This window comes from Ailuropoda melanoleuca, chromosome 8 (assembly GCF_002007445.2).
Source record: "Ailuropoda melanoleuca isolate Jingjing chromosome 8, ASM200744v2, whole genome shotgun sequence".
Lineage (NCBI taxonomy): Eukaryota > Metazoa > Chordata > Mammalia > Carnivora > Ursidae > Ailuropoda > Ailuropoda melanoleuca.
Window position 1 is genome coordinate 24,024,706 of NC_048225.1, and position 12,551 is coordinate 24,037,256.

The following is a 12,551-nucleotide window of genomic DNA, read 5'->3' on the forward strand; positions in this document are numbered from 1 at the left end:
CAGATGTTGACTTTTTTGTTTCAAAGCTCTGGATGTTTTTTAAAAGAAACAATTATTATAGATACAAAGTCCCATTCTTTTGTGTTCCTCTTCTAAAGGTGAGGACAGGAGTTGATGTGAATTGTCACCATGCATAAATGCAGCTTATACCTTACTATACATGCAGGTACACAGTGCATTGTCCAAAACAAGTACCAACATTTTATTTCCTTCTCTATGGATCTAATCACAAATTAAGTAATTCACTCAAAATCTCAGATAGGTATGTGAGAAAACAGAAATTAAAATGCATGTCAAATAAAAATAATTTAAATTATCATTTGGACAAGAAGCCTTCACGGCCATGATCCACAGTATTTTAAATTTATCCACTCTATCTTCTGATTTGGGTTTGGCCTAAAGTGTTTTTTAAAAAATGTATATGTATACTTTAGGTACAACACTGCAAAGTCTAATTTGCCCAAGTAATTACTACACCAAGCTATTTACCTTATTTACATTACCTGCACAGTTCCTAAAAATATACAGATTTACCTCTTGAAATAAAGAAACAGCTAAGATCTTGACATTAGGATCAGAATGTCCCCATTGTGAATCCTGGCTGTTTAAGAATTTAGCGAAGTAAATTAATGTAAAGTGATTAACAGAGTACCAGGTAACAGAAATGGCTCAGTACATGCTGGTCATTCCTATTCTTTATTGATTTAGAGAACTTGTTCTGGGCCAAACATACTAAAATTAGAGAACAGAGTTTCCAAACAAAACTCCACAGTATTTAGCAAAACAAATGACTAGTCACCAAAAGCTGAGAAACTCAAAGGAAAAAAGAACACTATTACTGATTACTTTTAAGTACATCAGGGTTTCAACCAGGGAAGGTAATGTATCATTCGAGGTCATAAGTTATCTTCCATATTGGCTGAATTACCAACTTTAGTTTGGAAAGTAAATCTTAAATTTAATATCATTATTTTATTTTATTTTAATATCATTATCCTGGTGAAATTTTGTTTTTGTTTTGTTTTCCTGTTTTCTTTCAGAAGAAAATGTAACATCAGCATTGTAGTCACTAGTACAAAGGTGAAGCAATTAATCAGGATCGCCTCAGGATTAAACATGTGTATAATCATTCCAGGTATTGGAGGTAAGGAGTGAAATAACTTGACAGTCTGGTAAATTCACACTTATTACTCCTTTTGAGCCAACAGACTAATAAGCAAAATGGTCAGTATAAAAAAAATGTAGTACTGCATTTGTTGGTACCTGGTGCTTTTAGAACAGAAACTGGCTCTGCTTTTAATCATTTTTCATTAAACATTCCTTATTAAGTGACAAATATTCTGAAATAATTGTAAGACATTAGGGACTAAATGCTGATGTCTCCCCAAAACTCATATGTAGAAACCCAACCCTCCGATAGGATGGCATTAGGAAGTGGAGCCTTTGGGAAATAATTAGGACACGATGAGGTCATGAGGGTGGAGCCCTCATGAATGGGATTAGTACCCTTAGAGGAGTCACAAAAGAGCTTCTTCTCCTTCTCGACTCTCCACCACATGAGATTAAAAGAAGTCATCTGTTTGCAATTTGAGAAATGGCTCTCACCAGAACTTTGCCATTCTGACCTCCTAATCTCTGACTTCCAGCTTCCAGAACTGTGAGAAATAAATTTCTATTGTGTATAAGGTACCCAGTCTATGGCACTTTGTTAAAGCACCCCAAACTAAGACATAAGGTAACATCTGGTACCTGGAATATCACTTTTCCCTTGGCATACAAAACAGATTTCTAGACCTACAAGATTGTGAAACAGAGGGAAGAGAGAAAAAAGAAAAGAATGAGGAAAGTGGCAATTAGTAATGCAGGATATAAATGTAGACTCCCCTAGGCTACTTGCTAGGATGTAACCTTAGGTAACTCTTCTAAATCTCAGCTTATTCATCTTAAAATCAGAAAGTTAACAGTACCTGGGGTTGTTGGAAGATTAAATGAAATAACGCACGTAAGTCACTGAGCACACTGCCTGCCAATCATTCATTAAACATTGGTTATCACTATTCATATTTTTCTCACTGGTATAGCTGTCTGTCACAAAAATACCTTTTGAATGCTGTATTAGTCACGTACTTCTCATATAACAGGCAAATATTAGTTTGGTTGAAACCATTAACATGCACTGACACTAGAACATTACCTTCACTAACCTAGACTAACTTTGGAAAAGCTGTTGAAACGTGCAAACTGAGAGACTTTGAAGTACCCAGATTACAGCATAATAATTGAAAACAAGATTGCAATAACACATCTGTATTTAAGTCTATGTTCCAATGTCTTACAATTCTTTAGCATAAATTCCTAAAAATTGTGACATTAACCAAACCTAAGTGGAAGGATATATTAGATTTGTCTACGCTATTTTTTGCAAATTTTCTGTAAGACTAAACTAATTTTTAAATAAAAAGGTAAAATACACACAATTTCAAAAATGGAAAGGTTGTACCAATTTTTACTGTTTGTGCCTATTTTGCTGCATCTTCACTAATACTGAAAAAAACATTTAAATTTTCCAATAGGTGAAATGGTATCTTTCATTCTTTTAAGAATTATCTATTTACATCATTGCCAATCTTTCTACTAAAATATATTGTATACTGCTACATAGCACTTAGCAAACCTAACAAAACATATTATACTGAATGTCTAGCCAAAGTATTTGATGTAACTATTAGCCCTTTGAGAACAGCAACACATTTATTTAAATAGTTTGTTAGTCAAGAAATTTACTTGAATGCATTCTGAAGTGATACATTAAATGGCTTATTATACTAAGATATTAATTTTTCTGCTTAAAGGAAGTAAAAAAGAAGTTGGTAGGCCTTTCTTACTTATGACTTCTTCTTATACAAGTATTTAAAATATACTTTTAAAAGAGGCATTAAAATATATTGTTTTGTGCTTTATACTTGTTCTGCAAGTTCACCTTTTTCAGTTCCTCTGGCTCTGTCTTATCAAGTACCACATAAAAATAAGAAGTCCAATGAAAACATATTGTGATTCAGTCACATTTCAGAAATGATCTTGGTTGTCAGGTTAAAGTAATAATTGAACTTCTGATTTCTTTTCCAGTGTATAAGGCGCTTAAAGATCGCCACTCTGTCCTAACAAGTAAAAAGCTAAACAAACTGAAAAATCAATAACTCTTCACAGATCCATGAGAGAAATGAGGTCACAGGGCAAGCCATTCTCCCCAGAATTGGAGAGACCTAGAAGTCTAGAAAAGAAGAAAGAGCTAAACTCAATTATCTATAATTCTCTCTTTAAAAAAAACAGAAAATTAAAATGAAGTAAACAGAAGAAATAAAAAAATTATAGTAGAAATCAATGAACTTGAAAACAGGAAATCAACAGAGAAAATTAACAAAACCAAAAGCTGATTCTTTGTTAAGATCAATAAAATCAATAAACCCCTAGGCAGGCTAAGTAAAACAAAAAGAAGAAAAACACAGATTACTAATATCAGACATGAAAGAGAGAACATCACAACAGATTATATGAACATTAAAAGGAAAATGAATACTATAACTCCATGCTCACACATCTGAAAACCTAGATGAAATTGACCCAGGTCCTCGAAAGACACAATCTGCCAAAACTTCTACAAAAAGAAATGGACAATCTGAATAAGGCCTACATCTATTTAAAATATTGCATCAATAATTAATCAACTTCCAAAAGAGAAAGCACCAGGCCAAGATTGGTTCACAATGTTTGAATCATACCAAATATTTAAGAAAGAAATTATATCAATTCTCTATAATCTCTTTCAGAATATTGAAAAAGAGGAAATACTTCCCAATTCATTCTATGAGGCTAGAATTAACCTACCACCAAAACAAGACAAAGACATTACAAAAAAGGAAAACTACAGAACAATATCTCTTGAGAATACTGATGAAAAAAATCAACATTATTAGCTAATCGGATCCAACAACATGGAAAATAATTATATACCACAATCAAGTGGGATCTATTCCAGGCATGCATGCAAACCTGGTTCAACATTCAAAATTAGTTAATGAAATTAATCACATTAATAAGCTAAAGAAGTAAAATCACATGATCACATTGGCAGATGTACAAAAAGCATTTGCCAACATCCAACACTCATTCATGATAAAAATTCTCAGTAAACTAAGATTAGTGGGATATTTCCTTAAGTTGGTAAAGAATGTCTATAAAACTCTACAGTGAGCATCATAGAAATAGTGAGAAATTGAAGCTTTCCAAATAAGACCAGAAACAAGGCAAGGGTGACCCTCTCTCCACTGCTTTCCAACACTGCCCTGCAACTTCTAGCTAATGCATTAAGGCAATAAAAGGAAATAAAAGATATACAAATGGGGAAGGAAATTAAACAGCTTTTGTACACAGATGACATGATCATCATCTATGTATACATTACAAAAGAATTAGCTAAAATCCTTCTAGAACTAATAAGTGGTTATATCAAAATAGCAGAATACAAAGTTAATACACAAAAGTCAATTGCTTTCCTAGGTGCCAACAATGAATAAGTTCAATTTGCAATTAAAAACACAATAGCATTTATATCAGCACCCTCCCAAAAGAGAAGTAATTAAGTGTAAGTTCTAAAAAACTATGAACAAGATCTATATGAGGAAAACTACAAGACTCTGGTAGAAGCAAACAAAGGACTAAAAAATTTGAGAGATATACCATGCTCAGGGATAGGAAAACTCAATATTGTCAGGATGTCAATTCTTCCCAACTTGATCTAGATTCACGGTGCTATGCCAATCAAAACCAAAGCAAGTTATTTCTGTCAGTATCAATAAACTGTTTCTGAAGTTTATATAGAGACCAAGAACAGCTAACACAATACTGATGGAGAAGAACAAAATTGGAAGAATGACACTAAGTGACTTCAAGACTTACCATAAATCTACAAGAATCAAAACAGTGTGGTACTGGCAAAAAAAAAAAACAATAAACAAACAAACAAAAAAAAAAACCAAATACTCCAAGGTAACAGAATAGAGAGCCCAGAAATAGACCTACCTAAATAGCATCAACCAATCATCAACAAAAGAGAAAAGGCAATACAATGGATAAAAAGACAATCTTTTCAAAAAATAGTGTTGGAAAAACTGGCAAAATCCACAGGCAAAAATATAAATCTAGACATAGGCCTTACAGCTCTCACAAAATCACTCAAAATGGATCACAGACATTAATGTAAAATGCAAAATGATAAAACTCAATAACATACGAGAAAACAGATGATCTTGGGTTTGGTGATGAACTTTTTTAGATACAACACTAGAGGCACAATCAGTGAAAGAAAGAATTGATGAGCTGACCTTCACTGAAATTAAAATTTTCTGCTGTGTCAAGACACTATCAAAAAAATGAAAAGACAAGTAATAGATTTGAGTAAAAATATTGATGAAAGATATATCTGGTAAAGGACTATTACCCAAAATATACAAAGAACTCTTGAAAATCAACAATAAGAATGACTAAAAAATGGTCCAAAGACCTTAACAGACACCTCACCAAAAAGATATGCAAATGATAAGTAAGTATATGAAAAGATGCTCCATATCATATGTTATCAGGGAAATGCAAACTAAAATGAGACACTACTACACACCTATTAGAATGGCAAAAATCCAGAACTGGTAAAACCAAATGCTGACAAAGATGTGAAGCAACAGGAAATTTCTTTCATTGCTAGTAGGAATACAAAATAGTAAACCCACTTTGGAAGACAGTTCGTCAGTTTCTTATAAAACTAAACATACCTTACCATAGGTTCCAGCAACTGGACTCCTTGCTGTTTATCCAAATGAGCTAAAAGTTATGCCCACACAAAAGCCTGCACGTGGATGTTTATAGCAACTTTATTCATAATTGCTGAAATTTAGAAGCAAGCAAGATGTCCTTCAGCTGGTGAATGGATATGTAAACTGTGGTACATCCAGACAATGTAATATTATTCAGCACTAAAAAGAAAGAAGCCTTGAGAAGACATGGAGGAAACTTAAATGCATATTACTAAGTGAAAGAAGCCAATCTGGAAAGGCCACATACTGTAATAATTCAAACTATATGACACTATGAGAAAGGCAAAACTTCAGAGACAGTAAAAATATCTGTGGTTGCCACTGGTTAGGGAGAAGTGAAAGATAGATACAGTACAGAGAATTTTAGGGCAGTGAAACTATTATGTATGATACTATAATGGTGGGTATATATAATTATAAATTTGTCCAAACCCACAGAATGTACAACACCATGACTAAACCCTTGCTGACAAAGGTGTAGCATCAATTGTAACAAAGGTACCCTGTTGGGAAAAGACACCCATAGTGAACAAGGTTGAGCATATGTAGGGATAAGAGGTATACAGAAGATAAGGTATACAGGATAAGAGGAACCTTGTACTTTTCACTAAAGTTTGCTGTGAACCTAAAACTACTTTAAAAAATATACTAATTTTTAAAAAGTAATCATGTTTTCTTCCCTCTAAGCAGTATTACTCAAGGAAATAAATATCAACAACCAACCACAAAAATGCAAAAGAGCCTAGAAAAGTAAGTGGTGGGGGACTGGATGTCAAAATTCACTTCCTTATACATCAGTGAACTGATTTCTTTCAATTTTTTAAAAATATTCTTGTGCCCGCAAAAGTCTGTTCTTTTAAACAGGTTATCATTCACAAAATGAAGACCTCAATATAATTTGCAAATCACTTAAAACTGTTAAATTCACTGAGAAAATTCTAAAAATAGTAAAATACCTCCCATTTTAGCAGATATGAAAGAACTTTAAATTCCATATGTAAAATAACTTTCATCATCAAATTCATCATAAAGTAAACTGAATAAAATACAATTGACCCTTGAACAACATGGTGGGGGGATAAGAGGCATTGACCTCAGCGCATAGTCAAAAATCCACATATTAGTTTTGTTCCTCCAAAATATAACTTTTAATAGCCTACTCTTGACTGGAAGCCGTGCCAATAGTATAAACAGTCAATAAGCATATTTTGAATGTTATATTATGTACTATATTCTTTTCTTTTATTCTTAAAGGTAGAAGAAAAAAGTGTTATTAAGAAAATCATAAGGAAGAGATGATACATTTACAATAATACACTGTATTTATCAAAAAAATCTATGTGTAAGTGGAACCATGCTACTCAAACCAATGTTGTTCAAGGATCAACTACACATGATCAGAATATTTTAGAAATTCACTTATTTTATAAATAACAACACAAAAAAATACAAAAAACTACTTATGTATATCTGCTTAAATTTTAATTTACTGCTAATTTCTAACCTTAATAATTATTATTCTCAAGCAATTTTTTGCTATCCAACCAGTAACAAAATATCAACAATTCTTGACAAGGCTGAAAAAGGATGCAAGAAAAAGAAATCTCTAATGTACATAGGATCAAATTTCTAACAAATTTCTAAAATTTTGTTCTTCTTTCTCTCATTACCAAGGACCTATGTAGTACAAGAACTAGAGTAAGCAGTAGAGATCCAACAGAGAATAATCATATCTCTGACTTTTCAGAATTTATTTCCAATGCGAAAAGTGTTACTGAAGTATTGTTGAAATGCAACGTTATAACTAGTTTCAGGGGCACAACACAGTGCTTCAACAATTCTATACATTACAAAATGCTTACCACAGTGAGTGTAGTTACCATCTGTCATCGTGCAGTGTTATTACACCCCATGATTTATTCATTCTATAAATGGAAGTATGTACCACCTCCCTTCACCTGTTTTGCTCATCTCGTCAACCACATCCCCTCTGTCAAACACCAGTTTGTTCTCTGTATTTATGAGTCAATTTCCGTTCTGTTTGTTTGTTTTGCTTTTTAGATTTCCACATATAAGTGAAGCCATATGGTATTTGTCTTTCTCTGTCTGACTTATTTCACTTAGCAGAATACCCTCTAGGTCCATCCATGTTGTCACAAGTAGCAAGATCTCCTTCTTTTTTATTGGTGAATCCACTGTGTACATATCCACCATAACTTTATCTATTCATCTATTAATGGCTGCTTAGGATTGATTCCCTATTTTGGCTATTGTAAATAACGCTGTAATAAACATAGATGTGCATATATCTTTTTGAATAAATACTTTTTAAAGTAAATAAATACATAAGTAAATAATTATAACTTTGTTCTGTGAAGAGATTAAACAAGAAACTACCTCGGGGAAGGTAGTCAGGACAAGCCCTTCTGAGGAGGTGAGATCTAAACTCTATCCTGAAAACCGAGAAGGCACCAGACATAACAAGACCACAGTGGGAAGAGAGTTACATGCTGAGCAATGTTCAATACTTTGTAATAGGAAAGAACTTAGTCTTTTAAAAACTGAATGAAAGCTAGCATGACCAGAACAAGGGAATGAGCAGGTTGTCGTGACATGATGCAGAAAAGGTAGGCAAGGTCCAGATCAGGTGGGACCTTCACAGACCTTGGTTAGCAATTTGGGTTCAGTTCTAAACACAGTGAAAATCTATTGAAGACTGTTAACCATGAAGATAACATTTTCAATTTACATTTTACATCACTCTAGCGGTTTAAATGGTTCTAACTGATTACAGGATGCAAACACAAATGCGAATCACAACATCTCAACAAGATACCAGCACCTTGGGCTAGTTATGTAATAACAGAGATGGGAAAAGACAAATTCTAGATATATCTGCTGTTCTTTCTGAGAAGAACAGGCCTCACCCGTGTCCTTGGAAGCCCCTTTATCATGGAAAAGTTAACTGAAAAAGAATAAATTCTCTCTTTAATGGTATGATGAAGTTCAGTAAAAAAAGAATGATCTGAAAAGAAAATGAACTGATTTAATCTTTGCGGGGCCTTATCCTAGGACTTTACATAAGTTACTTAACACCTATCAGCAACAGTTTACTCACCTATAAAATGAAAATAGTAACACATTTCAAAAAAGAGTTACAAGGTTTGGATGTTTAACAATTTATCTATATATTTTGTTCATACACAGATGCTCTACAAATGCGAATAGTCAACCCCACCCCTTAGTAACAGCATTTTCTAAGTGGACTAAGTGGAGGAGATATTTAATACCAAGGAATGCATTTCTGATGGTGGAATTTCAAGCAGGAGATATTTTGAGGCAGAAAAGCATTCCCCTTAAAACCAACTGTTTACCCCACCTACCAGGACATAAAGGAGCTTTCAGAGTACTGTAAATATTTATGAAAAACTTGATCCTCAGAAAAAATAAACTATTATATAATGATGAATTCTCGTTAAAATACAAAGGTAGTTAATAGGATCCAAATACAATAAAACCATTCATTTTAACTGGTCTAAAGCTTATAATGAAACAAAAGATAGTAAGTACTTTATTAAGCAGCAATTTCTTACACTAACAAAACTATACTTACAGAAAGGAAAGATCATAAAGGATTTTCATTAGAACACATGTTAGAATAAATTCTTGTAACAGCTAGGTTTAAATTTGCCATTTTAAAATCAACACTTAAAAGGTGATGTTTGGGGGCACCTGGGTGGCTCAGCCATTAAGCATCTGCCTTCGGCTCAGGTCATGATCCCAGGGTCCTGGCATCGAGCCCCACATTGGGCTCCCCTGCTAGGCAGGAAGCCTGCTTCTCCCTCTCACACTCCCCTTGCTTGTGTTCCCTCTCTTGCTGTCTCTCTCTGTCAAATAAATAAATAAAATCTTAAAAAAAAAAAAAAGCTGATGTTTGCTTACTTGCTAAAGAATAAAACAACAGAACACTGAGTGGCATGGAGACTCATTACCATTGACATTATACTTATAAATAATTTAGTCTAAGTAACAGGGCTCAATTAGTGTGAGGGTTTATCTCTTTTTGGACTTTTTAAAATTACTGAATGTTCAACACTTGAGATGGTAAAAGTTTTTCTAATATCTTCTTTGACATGTGACCGGATTTCCTAGAATTGTTATTAATACTCATTAAATTCAAACTAAATACATTATGTTTTCCGAAAAGTAAGGAATAGGCAGAAGAAAAATTAGTATGATTTTTCAGAAAAGATAAAAGTATTACCATTCAGATCAATATCATGACACAAGAGTGTTTTTTCATCCACATTAGCCGATCTGTTTGTCATACGTAATACTTTTTTTCAGTTTGTGTACTTAAAGAACAGAATGAAAAATAACGGAAGGAACATCTGAAAAATAATATGCTTATATTGGTTAAGACAACTTACTCTAAATCATGAATTATATGAAAGAAAGGGCATTGGGGGCTTGGGCAAGGCATTAAAGATCTATTTATCAAGGCATCTGAGTCACTTTTTTTTAAAGATTTTATTTATTTGAGAGAGAGAGAGAGAACGAAAGAGCGCACAAGCTAGGGGGAGAGGCAGAGGGAGAAGGAGAAGCAGATTCCCTACTGAGCAGCAAGCCTGATGCAGGACTTGATCCCAGGATGCTGGGATTATGACCTGAGCCAAAGGCAGATGCTTAAACAAATGAGCCACTCAGGCACCCCTCTGAGTCACTTCAAAAATGGTTAATATTCACCTGAGACACAGCAATGTGGCTAAATGAGATCTGTATGACAGGTATCTGTTCCACTTGCTTTGGGCCCATGCTATACCAGCTTTTAATATTGTAACTATCACTCAGACTATATAATGACCTGGGATCTTAACCAGTTGGCCTGGACTATCTCCCACAGAGGCTCTTTTTGAGGCTTCCACTTAAAGAGCCTCTGAAGACTTCCCCAACCTGAGAAAGAAAACAGACATCCAAGTCCAGGAAGCCCCAAACAAGATGAACCCAAAGAGAACCACACCAAGACACATTAAGAATTTAAATGTCAAAAATTAAAGATAAAGAGAGAATCTCAAAAGCAACAAGAGAAAACCCAGTAGTGAGTATAGAGACCACCCATAAGACTATCAGCTGATTTTTCAGCAGCAGGTTTTCAGGCCAGAAGGAAGTAGCATGATATTTTCAAACTGCTGAAAAGGAAAAACCTACAACCAAGAACAATCTACCAGCAAAGTTTTTATTCAGAATTGAAGGAGATATAAAGAGTTTCCCAGACAAGCAAAATTTTTAAAAGTTCACCAGTAAACTGGCATTACAAGAAATGTTGAAAGGATTTCTTTAAGCATAAAGGAAAGGGCTATAACTAAAAGTAAGAAAATTACGAAAGAAAAAATTTCACTGGTAAAAGCTAACATATATAAGGATGGTGGATTGATCACTTATAAAGCTGGAATGAAGGTCAAAAGACAAATGTAGTAAAATCAACAATATCCACGATAATTAGTAAAGGGATACCCTTAAGTAAAAAGATGTAAAATATGAAGTCAAATACATAAAACAAGGGGGTGGGGAGTAAAAATGTAGTACTTTTAGAATGTATTTACTGAAGGGACCGTCAAGCTAAAATAGACTGCTATATACAGAGTGTTACATATGAACTTCATGTTAACAACAAAACAAAAACCTATAATAGGTGCCACTGAGTACAAAACTATCCACAATTGCTTTAAATGTAAATGGACTAAATGCTCCAGTCAAAAGACAATGGCTAACTAAATGGATAAAAATGTAAGACTCATCTATATACTGCATACAAGAGATTCACTTCAGACATAAAGACACATACAGACTGAAAATGAGAAGATGGAAAATAATACGCCATGCAAATGTAGCAAAAAGAAAGCTGGCATAGCAATACTTGTATCAGACAAAATACTTTAAAACAAAGGCTATGACAAGAGACAAAGAAAGGCATTATATAATGATTGAGATCAATCCAACAAGATAATGTAACAACTGTAAATAGCAGACAGAAGGCAAGAAACTGAAAGTAACACAATAATAGTAGGGAACTTTAATACCCCATTTACATCAATGGATATAATGTCTACACATAAAATCAATAAGGAAAGAGTGACCTTAAACAACACATCAGAACAGATGGACTTGACATACATATATACAGAACATTACCAAAACAGCACAATACACATTCTTTTCAAGCGCACAAGGAACATTTTCCAGAACATATCACATATTAGGCCATAAAACAAGTCTAAAATAAATGTTAAAAGACTGAAATCATATTAAGCACCTTTTACCATCACAATGGTATGGAACTAGAAATCAATTCCAAGGCAAAAATTAGAAAAAAACACAATCATTTGGTGCTAAATAACCACCTGATCAATGAAGAAATCAAAGAAGAAGTGAAAAAATACCTGGAGAAAAATGAAAATGGAAATACAACTGTTCAAAATCTTAAAGGAATAGCAACAACAGTTCTAAGAAGGAAGTTTAGAATGATACAGATCTACCTCAAGAAACAAGAAAAGTCTCGGGGCACCTGGGTGGCTCAGTCAATTAAGTGTCTGCCTTTGGCTCAGGTCATGATTGAGCCCCACAATGGGCAGGGAGCCTGCATCTCCCTCTCCTCCCCACTTGTGCTCTCTCTCGCTATCTCTA

General features: G+C 33.8%; 1 protein-coding gene across 7 annotated transcripts in view; it reads right to left on the reverse strand.

Moving 5' to 3' along the window:
• ARHGAP32 (Rho GTPase activating protein 32) overlaps positions 1-12,551 on the reverse strand; it is a 201,124-nt gene that overhangs the window by 97,040 nt on the left and 91,533 nt on the right. The window lies entirely within an intron of this gene.